This window comes from Rattus norvegicus, chromosome 14 (genome assembly GCF_021556685.1).
Source record: "Rattus norvegicus strain SHRSP/BbbUtx chromosome 14, alternate assembly SHRSP_T2T, whole genome shotgun sequence".
NCBI classification, from domain to species: domain Eukaryota; kingdom Metazoa; phylum Chordata; class Mammalia; order Rodentia; family Muridae; genus Rattus; species Rattus norvegicus.
The window spans coordinates 105,246,256-105,259,977 of NC_141547.1; the positions used below are offsets into that span (position 1 = coordinate 105,246,256).

General features: G+C 37.7%; 1 pseudogene; it reads right to left on the reverse strand.

Annotated features, from left to right (window-relative positions):
* Window positions 1-13,189: 13,189 nt before the first annotated feature.
* On the reverse strand, window positions 13,190-13,296 carry LOC120096824 (small nucleolar RNA SNORA17; annotated as a pseudogene).
* Between the last annotated feature and the right edge of the window lie 426 nt (window positions 13,297-13,722).

Below are 13,722 nucleotides of genomic sequence, written 5' to 3' on the forward strand. Positions count from 1 at the left end.
TCAATAGCAACCAAAACGACAGGAAGCCCACATACACATGGACGTTGAATAACACTCTACTTAATGATAATTGGTCAAGGAAGAAATAAAGAAAGAAATTAAAGATGTTTTAGAATTTAATAAAAGTGAAGGCACAACATACCCAAACTTGTGGGACACAATGAATGCAGTGTTAAGAGGAAAACTCCAAGCTCTGAGTACCTCCAAAAAGAAGCTGGAGAGAGCATTCACTAACAACTTTATAGCACACCTGTAAGCTATAAAACAGAAACGAAGCAAATACACCCAAGTGGAGCAGATGACAGGAAATAATCAAACTCAGAGCTGAAATCAATCTAGTAGAAACAACAAGAATTATCCAAAGAGTTAACAAAACCAGGAGCTGGTTTTCTGAGAAAATCAGTAAGATAGATTAAATCCTTAACCAGACTAACTAAAGGGCACAGAGAGAGTATCCAAATTAAACAAAATCAGAAATGAAAAGGGAGAAATAGCAAGAAAACCCTAGGAAATTAAAAAATATTTAACAGATCGTACTTCAAAAGCCTATACTCAACAAAATTGGCATATCTGGATGAAATGCACAATTTTCTAGACAGATTCCAGGTATCAAAATTAAATGAGGATCAGATAAATCTTCTAAACAGTCCCATAACGCAGTCATTAAAAGTGTCCCAGCCTAGGAAAAGCCCTTCTTCCTGTGAAGGTTTGTTTCCCCAATGTAGGGAAATGCCAGTGCGCTGAGGTTGGAGAGGGTAGGTAGGAATGGGAGCATCCTCATAGAAGCAGGGGGAGGGAGGAGGGAGTATGGGAGAGGGAAAAAATGGGATACCATTTGAAATATAAATACATAAAATATCCAAGAAAAAATAAAATTTTAATAAAAAAGTCTCCCAACCAAAAAAGCCCAGGAACAGAAGCGTTTAGTGCAGAATTCTATCAGACCTTCAGAGAAGACCTAGTACCAATACTTTTCAAACTATTCTACAAAATAAAAACAAAAGGAATACTACTCGATTCTTTGAAGCCACAATTATACTTATACCTAAACCACAAAAAGACCCTACAAGGAAAAAAGACTCTGAGACCAATTTTCTTCATGAATATCAATGCAAAAATACTCAGTAAAATTCTTGAAGATTGAATCTAAGAACATGTAAAAAATGCACCCCCGGGATTCAGGGATGGTTGAATATATGGAAATACATCAACGGAATCCACTATATAAACAAACTCTGAGAAAAAAAAACACAATACAATTTCATTAGATGCTGAGGAAGCATTTGACAAAATTCAACACCCCTTCATAATAAAAGTGTTGGAATGATCAGGGATTCAAGGCCCAGACCCAAATACAGTAAAAGCAATATACAGTAAACCAATTGCCAATATCAAAGCAAATGGAGAGAAACTTGAATCATTCCCACTAAAATCAGGGACTAGACAAGGTTTCCCATTCTTTCCCTACCTATTCAATATAGTCCTTGGAGTCCTAAACAGAGGAATAAGAGAACAAAAAGAGGTCAAAGTGATGCAAATTAGTAAGGAAAAAGGCAAAATATAACTATTTGCAAATGATAAGATTGTATACTTAAGTGAACCCAAAACTTTCACCAGAGAACTGCTACAGCTGACAAACAAGTTCAGCAAAGTGGCTGGGTATAAAATTAACTCAAACAAATCAGTAACCTTCCTCTACTCAAAGGATAAACAGGCTGAGAAGGAAATTAGGGAAATGACACCCTTCACAATAGTCACAAACAACATAAAATACATCCTCAGTGTGACTCTAACCAAGCAAGTGAATGATCTGTATAACAAGAATTTCAAGTTTCTGAAGAAAGAAATTGAAGATCTCAGAAGATTGAAAGGTCTCCCATGTTCGTGGATTAACATGATTACTATAGTAAAAAAAATGGCCATTTTGCTAAAAGCAATCTATGGATTCAATGCAATCCCCATCAAAATTCCACCTCAATTCTTTATAGAGTTGGAAAGAACAATTTTCAGACTCATTTGGAATAGCAAAAAAACCAGGATATATATATAACCTCTTCTCAACAATAAGGTAACCAAGAGATTGAGAAAAGATCATTATCAATCCTACATCTGATAGAGGGCTACTATCTAATATATACAAAGAACTTAAGAAGCTAGACTGCAGAGAAACTAATAATCCTATTAAAAATAGGGTACAAAGTTATACAATGAATTCTCAACTGAGGAGTATCAAATGGCTGAGAAACACCTAAATATATGTTCAACATCCTTAATCATCAGGGCAATGCAAATCAAAACAAACCTGAGATTCTTCCTCACACCAGCCAGAATGGCTAAGATCAAAATCTCTTTTGACAGCAAATGGTGACAAGAATGAGGAGAAAAAGGAACACTCCTTCATTGTTGGTGGGATTGCAAGCTGGTACACCTACTCTGGAAATCAGTTCGGCAGTTCCTCAGAAAATTGGACGTTTTACTACCTGAAGACCCAGCTATACAGTTCCTGGACATATATCCAAAAGATGCTCCAAAATATAACAAGGCACATGCTCCCTTATGCTCATAGCAGCCTTATTTATAATAGCCAGAAGCTGGAAATAACTTAGCTGTCCTTCAACAGAAGAATGGATACAGAATATATGATACGTTTACACAATGGAGTACTATTCAGCTATTAGAAACAATGACTGCATGAAAATCTTATGCAAATGGTTGGAACTTGAAAATATCCTGAGTGAGGTAACCCAGTCACAAAAGAATAAACATGGTATGCACTCACTGATAAGTGGATATTAGCCCAAAAGCTCACAATACCCAAGAAACAATTCACAGATCATATGAAGCTCAAGACGAAGGAAGACCAAAATGTGGATGCTTCTGTCCTTCTTAGAAGGGGAAACAAAATACTCATGGGAGGAAATACAGGGACCAAGAGTGGAGCAGGGTCTGAAGGAAAGGTCATGCAGAACTTCCCTAACTGGGGATTTATCCCATATGCAGCCACCAAACCCAGTGTCTTACTGGTACAGATGAGGATGTTTGCAGCTAACCATAGGACCGAGCACGGGGACCCCAATGGAGGGTTTAGAGAAAGGACTGAAGGAGTTGAAGGGGTTTGCAACCCCATAGCAAGATCAACAATATCAACCAACCAGACCCCCCCCCCCGAGCTCCTGGGGACTAAACAACCAACCAAAGAGTACCCATGAAGGGACCCATGGCTCCAGGTACATATGTAGCAGAGGATGTCATTGTCTGTCATGTATAGGAGGAGAAGCCCTTGGTCCTGTGAATGCTCATTTCCCCAGTGTAGGGGAAAGCCAGGGTGTTGATGTGGAAGTGGGTCGCTGGGAGAGGGAGCATCCTCATAGAAGCAGGGGTGGGGAAGGGGGTTTGGGAGTGAGGTGAAAGGGGATAACATTGAAATGTAAACACATAAAATATTCAATAAAAAAAGCAGAGGGTGATGTTTGTACTCAACTCACTTTCTCTTTTTTATGCAATCTAGGATCTTCCTCAAAAAAATGGACCCACTTCCAGTGAATAGGCCTCCCATCTCAGATAATTTCTCATGCACAGTCCCAGAAAGTCTCCCACTTGATTCTAGACCTTATCAAGTTCACAATTCAGATGACATATCATTAGCTATCAATTAGTTGTGCAGAGCACCTGATGATTTCAAAATATAATTGGTTCTACTGTGGATAAGCTAATAATGGCTCAATTATAGGCTCACAGAATTCTTGAAAACTAAATAAAAAGCCCTTGCACTCCTTTGCACTCACTACAGCACGCCACTAGATCTGACTTCCAATTTCCTGTCACTTACTTCCTGCTACTGCTTCCCTCGATCTTCCCTTCAGACATTTTTCTTCCTTGCATTCTAGCTCTTGCTCTATGATTTCTGAAGAGGTTTCACTTTATTTTTGAGGTAAGGCATTGAGATATGATCTTTTCCAGTAATATTTGCAGCCACAGCTGGCTTCAAACTCCTAAAAAATCTCCCTGCCTCAACTCCTACATGCTGGGATTACAAATGTGTGCTATTGTGTCTACTAATCTTTACCTTTTAAGTATTCAAATGTAAGATTCTTGAAGTCAAGGATTATATTCTCAAATCTAAAAATATATCCAAATTTTAGATAGAAATGTTTCTTTACAATGTTCAGCAAAGAGAGACACTACGTCAAGAACTAAGGGTTATATATGACTGGCAGGTACCAACAAGCATTTGGTACTAATGTATTCATTTTAATTTTAAAAAAAAATCTTTGAAACTTTCCTAACATTCTAAATCTGTTCAGAAACTATTGGGAGTTGTAAGTGAGGAAAAGATATGCTCACTAATATTTGAAATACCGAAATAAATATTATATATTAGTTCTCAAGTAAGATTTTTCCTAATCAACATGTACATATGTATTAGTTTTAATCCTTTATTTATTTTGAATGTGGTGTGTTATTAGTTATTAAACACTGGCTAAAGGACGAAAACCAATTTCCTTTTTTTTAAAGATCAATTTATTTATTTTTATCTATAAGTATCTATGAGTAGCTGTCTTCAGAGACACCTGAAGAGGGCATCAGACCCCATTACATATGGTTGTGAGCCACCATGTGGTTGCTGGGAATTGAACTCAAGACCTCTGGAAGAGCAGTCAGTGCTCTTAACCTCTGAGCCATCTCTCCAGCACCGAAAACTAATTTCCTAACATAAATTGTTTGTAAAGTTATTTTATGAATGGCTAGAAAAATGTCCTTAGTCTACATATTAGTTGTAAACAGAAAATCATACTTCATTAAGTCATTAGAGAGTAATTATCCACCACCTACCTGTTAGAGAGAGGAAGGTAGGAAAAGGGGGAAGAGAGGAAGGAAGGGAATAAGAGAGAGCTAGAGGGAGGAGAATGAGCCGGGAGGAAGAGGGAGGAAGTGATTTTCCAGCTTATACTAAGAAGTAACTTATATTGACTAACTTCTATTTGTGGACTCAAGTTAATCCTTAAAACATGTTGCAATATCATTAATGTGTGGAAGTGTTACTCCTTTTTAGCTGAATGTGCATATGAAGTGTTCTAGTGTATTAGAACCTAGAAACTTTCTTTTTCCTTGTTTGTTAAGAGGTGTCATTAATAATTAATTCTAGGGACAAATGCACATACTAAAAGTAGGAAGGAGTTAAGAAAAACAATAATCAGAGCACCTAATTTTCCATGTAAATGCTGATTAATTCATGGTCTTGATATCTCCCAGCAAATTACTAGATTAATCAGCACTAAACATTGGAAATGAGTGTAGCATTTTCACAAGGAATGTGAAGTAAGAATAAGGTTCTAACTCCATCCATTTCATTCATCAAAAGCTAAGGTGAGAAAATTACTATGATCTAAATGAGATTATTTATTTCTATCTATCAATCATCTATCTATCAATCAATCGATCTATCTATCAACTATCTATCTATCTATCATTTATCATCTATTTACCATCTTTTTATATATCTTCAATTAATATATTTTCTATTGCCTATCACCTATTTTCTATCAACTTCCTATTATTATCTATCCACCCATCTAACATCAATCAACTATTTGTCTTCTATTATCTATATAACTTCTCTAACTTCTATTATTTATCTACTAGTCATCAACTACCTCCCTGTCTGCATATCTGTCTATCTCTTCCTTTTCTTTTAGATTTGTCTCTGCTTCTTGAACACACTACTTTCTGAGTTTCTGGAAATTACTGGGAATGACATTTAGGAAAGACAGGATCTCTTCTATATAGGCAACTGCTGTTACCAAAAAGAAGCCAGACTTTTTTGTGACCTCACCCTATAGAAAACTGGTAATTACTATTCTTTCCTTCTATTCCATTATTCTACATTTTTTGAAACTTAATCTAGTGATACTGTTCTCAGAGAAGACATATTTCTTTGCTCCCTGTATTATAACCTGGGACTAACCTCTAAGTGGGGTAAAGTTAGAAAATTTGAACCCCACCCCTCAGAAACTTTTAGAATATTTTTAGTCACAATCTCACAAATGGTTTGTTACAGTCATCAGGGTTATTGCCATATGGATTTGAGTACTTCAAAACTGAACGAACCTTGTAGAGAAACTCACTTCTAGTTCAGTTCTACATCATTGTGAATAAGCAAAATGGAGAAACTGAGATGAACCAAAAGAGCCTCTGAAAAACAAAAGTAGTTCATACTCTCTTTATTGAGAAACCTCTTTTCAGCAATGCAAAAATGATCAGGTACAAGTCAGAATGATGAATCCTACTCATGAAGGGACTCTGGCCAGCTAGAGTGTGGTGTGCATGGCTCTGACTGTCCTTGCCCTTCTCTTCATTCCCTTGGCTTTGCTAAAAATTATTAGATTACACTTTTTACTAGATATTTTTATTTACATTTCAAATGTTATCCATTTTCCTGGTTTCCCATGCATAAACCCCTTATCACATCTACCCTCCTCCTTCTTCTATGAGGGTGTACCCCTTCCCTAAACACCTACCCCTTACTACCTCTGGGTCCTGACAATCCCCTACAATGGGGGGGTCCAGCCTTGGCAGAACCAAGAACTTCTCCCATTAGTACCCAACAAGGCCATCCTCTGCTACATATGAAGCTGGAGCCATGAGTCTGTCCATGTGTACTCTTTGGGTAGAGGTTTAATCCCTAGGAGCTCTGGTTGGTTGATATTGTTATTCTTATGGGGTTGCAAGCCCCTTCAGCTCCTTCAATCCTTTCTCTAACTCCTGCAATGGGGACCCTGTTCTCAGTTCAATGGTTTGCTGCTAGCATTTGCCTCTGTATGTGTCATGCTCTGGAAGAGCCTCTCAGGTATATCAGGCTCCTATCAGCATGCACTTCTTGGCATCAGCAATATTGTCTGGGTTTGGTAGCTGTATGTATATGGCTGGATCCTTAGGTAGGGAAGGCTATGAATGTCCAGTCCTTCAGGATCTGCTTCAAACATTGTCCCCATGTCTCCTACTATGAATACTTTTGTTTCCACTTCTAAGAAGGACTGACACATCTGCAGTTTGGTTGTCCTTCTTCTAAAGCCTCATGTGGTCTGTGGTTCGTATCTTGGGTAATATAAGCTTTGGACTAATATTCACTTATCAGTGAGTGCATACCGTGTGTATTTTTTTGTGATTGGGTTACCTCACTCAGTATGATATTTTCTAGTTCTACCCATTTACCTATGAATGTCATGGAGTCATTGCTTTTGATAGTTGAATAGTACTCCATTGTGTAGATGTACCACAATTTTTGTATCCATTCCTCTGTTGAAAGGCATGTGAGTTTTTTCCAGCTTCTGGCTATTATAAATAAGGCAGCTATGAACATAGTGGAACACGTGTCCTTGTTATATGTTGGAGCATCTTTTGGGTATATGCCCAGGAGTGGTATTTCAAAGGTATTTCAGCTGTTAGATTAACAAGATATGGAAGTGGTATAGCTGGGTCCTAAGGTAGTACTATGTCCAATTTTCTGAGGAACCTCCAGACTGATTTCCAAAGTGGTTGTACCAGCTTGCAATCCCACCAAATATGGAGGAGTGTTCTCCTCCACATTCTCGCTGGCATCTGTGGTCACCTGAGTTTTTGATCTTAGCCACTCTGACTGGTGTGAGGTGGAATTTCAGGGCTGTTTGGATTTGCATTTTCCTCATGTCTAAGGATGTTGAATATTTCTTTAGGTACTTCTTAGCCATTTGATATTCTCAGCTGAGAATTCTTTGTTTAAGTCTGTACCCCATTTTTAAAATATGGTTATTTGATTCTCTGGAATCTAAAATCTTGAGTTCTTTGTATATATTGGATATTAGCCCTCTATTTGGTGTAAGATTGGTAAAGAACTTTTCCCAATCTGTTGGTTGCCCTTTTGTCCTAATAACAGTGTTCTTTGCCTTACAGAAGCTATGCAATTTTATGAATCTGCAAAGGTCCCATTTGCAGATTCTTGATCTTAGAGCAGAAGCCATTGGTGTTCTGTTCAGGAAATTTTCCCCAGTGCCATGTGTTCCAGGCTCTTCCCAACATATTCTTCTGTAAGTTTGAGCGTATCTGGTTTGATGTGGAGGTCCTTGATTCACTTGGACTTAAGCTTTGTACAGGGTGATAAGAATGGATCGATCTGCATTCTTCTACATGCTGACCTCGGGTTGAACAAGCACCATTTGTTAAAAACTCTATCTTTTTTCCACTGGATAATTTTAGCTCCTTTGTTAAAGATCAAGTGACCATAGGTGGTGTGTGGTGTGTGGTTTCATTTCTGGGTTTTCAATTCTACTCCATTGATCTATCTGCCTGTCTCTGTACCAATACCATACAGCATATATATATATATATATATATATATATATATATATATATATATATATATATATAATCACTACTGCTCTGTAATGCAGCCTGAGTTCAGGCATGGTGATTTCCTCCAGAAGTTCTTTTATTGTTAAAGATAGTTTTCACTATCCTGGATTTTTTTTGTTATTCCAAATGATTTGCAAATTGTTCGTTCCAACTCTATAAAGAATTGAGTTGGAATTTTGATGGGGACTGCATTGAATCTGTAGAGTGCTTTTTGGCAAAATGGCCATTTTTAAACTATATTAATCCTGCCAATCCATGAACATGGGAGACCTTTCCATCTTCTGAGACCTTCTTCAATTTCTTTCTTCAGAGACTTGAAATTCTTGTCACACAGCTCTTTCACTTGTTTGGTTAGTCACAGTGAGATATTTTATGTTATTTGTAACTATTGTGAAGGGTGTCATTTTCCTAATTTCTTTCTCAGCCTGTTTATCCTTTGAGTAGAGAAAGACTACTGATTTGTTTGAGTTAGTTTTATACCCAGTCACTGTGCTGAAGTTGTTTGTTAGCTGTAGAGGTTCTCCGGTGAAAATTTTGGGGTCACTTAAATATACTATCATATCATCTGCAAATAGTGATATTTTGACTTATTCCTTTACAATTTGAATCCCCTTGGCCTCCTTTTGTTGTCTGATTGCTTTGGCTAGGACTTTGAGGACTATATTGAATAGGTAGGGAAAGAGTTGGAAGCCTTGTCTAGTTTCTGATTTTCGTGGGATTGCTTCAAGTTTCTCTCCATTTAGCTTAATGTTGGCTACTGGTTTGCTATAGATTGCCTTTACTATGTTTAGGTATAGGCCTTGAATTTCTGATCTTTCCGAAACTTTAAACATGAAGGGGTATTTAATTTTGTCAAATGCTTTCTCAACATCTAATGAGATGATTGGGTTTTTTTTCTTTGTTTATATAGTGTATTATGTTGATGGATTTCCATATATTGAAACATTCCTGCATCCCTAGGGTGAAGTCTACATGATCCAAATCTTACTTTTCTGGTATGTTTGGATATTTAGTATTTGCTTTGGTGGGAGAACTGGGCTTTGATGAGTAGTCTTGGTTTCCGTTGCTTAGGTTCCTCCATTTGCCTCTGACCATCTGGTTGTCTCTGGTTTTAGCTGGTCTGGCTATCTCTGACAGTGACTTAACCTTCCTCTAAGCCTGTGTGTCGGCACTCCAGATCTGTTTTCTACCAGTGGGATTTTGATACAGAGAGGTGTGCGACTGGGTCAGTTCCAGGCATAGGCTGAAACCGGCAGGCTAGATTACATTTCAAAAACTCTCTTCTCTCATTTGGCCATGTCCTTCTCCTGAGGTTGACTACTAAGGCCCATCTATCAAAATATTGAAGTTCAGAAATCAAAAGCCCCTTTTGTTCACCTAATTAATATAACCACTTAAAATTAAGCACCTCATCTTAACATAGGGCTTCCCCTCCTACCTTTACAAACTGCCATTTTCTTCTGTGCCGTGTCTTTCTCCCTTCTATCCAGAGATAGTCCTTTGCCCATATCCTGAGACAAATACTTCTTTTCCTCCTCCCTGTTCCCTTCCCTTTCTCCTTCAGCTTCTATCTCCTTTGATTGTTTCTTTCTTTCAGACCTTTGTCTTTCTGAGGTAAATAAATTTTTTTTGTGCTGAGAACTTCTTGGTCCAGGGGATCCTTGGTCTATACTTTTGTTATCGCATGGCTTTTCAAGGGTCCTTGTTTATGTGATATTGTCTAGTTAATCTCTCACTTAGAAAATGAGAGGATGGCTTTTCTGAAGAACACTTTTCTGAGGTATATTTTTGATCATATTCTCAGTTAAGTGTAACAATTTATATCACTTTTTAGTATGTGCATCTGTGGTTATGTGTAATTGTGGGCATGTAGAGGCTAAGGTCAATGTTAGGTATTGTAGTTTTATTTATGTTACTATTATAAAACTTCCTAACTAAAACAACTGTAAGGAGGATGGTTTATTTGGTTGATAATTCCAGGTTAGAGTATATCATTACGAAGTCAGGGTAGGGATATGAAGCATCTAGTCATCTCCACAATCAGGAGCAGAGAAAATAATGCACACATTCCTACTTGTGCCCTTGCCTCCACTTACACAGACCAGACTCAAAACCAGGCAGTAGTGGCACCCACAATTAAAGAAGAAAAATAAGATAAAAATTAGAGGGAAATCTTTCCTTTCCTTAGTTCCAAGACAGATTAGTTTGCTTAATCTCGGCATTTTTAATCCTAATTTACCATAGTAAGAATCATATTGTCAACAAACATATCTATTCTTAATCATTTTTAAGATCTGAACACTTTTACATTGAATTATTATACTCATTCTATAATTCTTTGTGTTTAACATTTAACTTGTCTAGCATTTCTTTGTATTTAACACTCTATGCTTTCTGTCTGTTGTAAGACTCCTCATTGTGTCTCTAAGCACGTGCCTAGCTGTTCTTTTCTGTAGGGCACGTATCTGTTTCCTCCCTGTTATTTTACTAGTCTTTTCCTCTCTACAAGGATGATGACCATATCAAATGACTAAGGATAATAGAAGTTATTATAAACCCATGTTAGGGTTTGCAAAAGATCTCAAAATTTTACTTGTCAAATTACAAGTTATGCCTGCATAAATAAAGGACTGTGAGGAAACATGCCAAAATATTAAACATGGTTACTGGTGATTAATACAGTCATTAATAGTTTGTGTTTTATTTATTATTTCTTGTATTTTGCATATAGTTTCAATAGAACAGAATAAAGTCCTATCAAGGTGTGTATAATGAAGAGTGTTTTGCAATGAGGATATACATATATTGTGTTCCATTATAAATGGAATAATATTTTGATATTTACTTACAGTAATTGCATATGATCTTTAAAATTCAGAATTATGCTCACTAAGAAATACATATGTGTTTGTTCTTTTGAAATATGAACTTCTTCAATAAACATAAGGAATAACAAAATCAAGCTCAAAAACACATTTTCATGCTCAAAATGCAACACAAATAGCAAAGTAAATTCCAAGGTAATTTTCACATTCTCAAGTGAATGTATTATTTTCTTGATCTTTCTGTTATGAAATCTTCCTGTTGCTGAATATCTTATGGAATTATGCTAAGCTTCAGCTGCTCAGCTCTGGTGGCATAATGCTTGCAAGCCCTTTCTAAGCCAAACCACCTCTATTATGCTGTTTCACTGCACATTAGGTGCCATTAAATATCTATTTCATTTATCACAAATTTCAACATGTCTGCTGCAAATTGAAGACCTGGTTTAAAATTGCTCAATATGAGGCTGTCACTTAGTATTTAGACTGAGGAAAAGGCAATGAGCTCACACATAAGGACCTCAACAAACAATTTTCCTCTGTGGCTAAGAAAACAGAAATTGGCTGTCATGTTGTGAATTTTAATGAAGAAAAAAGAAATTATGTGGACTTTGCTTCAAAAAAAGTATTTATGGACTAGAGATTCCATTCCTAATTTTTTCTACACGCTGCCATTTGTCAGCTTCTGTATCAGTTTTAAAAGACTTTTGTAAGGCTAGAAGTACTGAATAAATCTTGTCTGAAACTCCAGTTTAACTTCATGTATAGTTTATCTGTGGGAGCTACAAGCACCATACTTAGATTTTATATTTGCAATGGGACTTTACAACAATAATTAGAAATGCTCAAAACTGTTAATCCAGATTTTCCAAAGGTACTTCAGCCGTTAGATTAACAAGATATGCAAGTGGCCCAACAAGGCCATCCTCTGCTACATATGCAGCTGGAGCCATAGGTCAGTTTATGTATAGTCTTTGGGTAGTGGTTTAGTCCCTGGGAGCTCTGGTTGTTTGGCATTGTTGTTCTTATGGGGTTGCAAGCACCTTCAGCTATTTTAATCCTTTCTCTAATTCTTCCAACTAGGGGCCATTCTCAGTTCAATGGTTTGCTTCTAGCATTTGCCTCTGAACAGCATGCCTGGGTGGTACACCTGGGTGATATTCGGTTCCTGTCTTTTGTTCCTCTTTCTTTATTCCTGAGGGCACAAGCTGGTTTTTCCACTGTGCTTCCTGGATTTCTTGACCCAGTGAACTTGGGGTATATATTCGGTGAATAAAGTAAAAGATTTGGCATTCTTGTAACACAAATGGCCTGAGTATATGTTTTTTCTTAAACCTCATAGGCCTACACCTGGCTCTCGATACTGTGTTGGCGTGGGCGCAGAAAAAGACCTGCAGCTGCAGGGCCATGGACCCAGATATGCCCCTGGTGGCAGCACAGGCCAGAAACCCACCATGGTCCCAGATGGCATCAGTTGCTATTCACATTAGTCACTACCTCACTACCCTCAAGTCTCCAGTTCTGCCTCTCTTCATCATGCTCACATCCTTCTGTTCTTTTCCATTTCTCTACCGCTTACTTGTTTCTTAGTGTCACTCAGGGTCTCTGAGTGACTTGAGAGGAATGATCTCAGAAGTGCTATGACTACTTGTGTATTATGGTGCCCAGCAGGGTCATTTCAGATATGGTCTGCCCTCCATTCCACCAGGCCTGTATTGTGCCGTACTGGTGCTCACCTCAGGATATCTCCCTTCCTAGGCCCAATGCCCCTCTGTCTGGTGGTTATCTTTGGCTCACTTCTTGCCTAGTTGGCCTGAATGTCCCCACGTAAGGGTCATCTATTTTGGACTCACTCCTATCTAAAACCCTTAATCCTAGAGAGGGTTCTTCTAGTCTGTGACTTTTCCCCTGTCCTGGGAGCTCATTAGGGCCTGTGTGGCACAGGATTGGTGATCATCTCAGGCTCACTTTTTTCAGGGAGTGTTTGGCTGCTAATCACTCAGATGTTCACAGGTTAGAACACTGAACATAGACATAGCCTTGCTCCTCTCTGCCACCTGTCACTTTCAATGCTTCTATAGGCAGGTTTTAAATGTTTTCAGCTGACCTAGAATTATATCAACTTCCCTCCTCCCTTTCCTCCTCCAGCTCTTTCAAGGTATCCTCACTACTACTACTACTATTTGTGTATGTGTGCAAATTTCTGGACATGAACTACTGAGCTCATTTTTGTTGTGTATATATGCAGAACGAACCACTCTTCACCCAGAAGTTATTAATCCATTAGTTATAAATTATTGATTATAGTTTTGAGGTTTGTTTTGTTTTGTTTTGTTGTTGTCTTGTTTTTGTTTTGTTTTGTCTAGGGGTAGGACCCTGTGAGAAATTTCCCCTTCCTCATTAATATGTGTACCAATATCACTACTGTTCCATTGTTGTTTGTGTGGTCATTTCTAGGAGAGACTGTTTAGTGTTTAATTTCCTGGTGTTCTACTTCCTTCAGTCTTTCTGC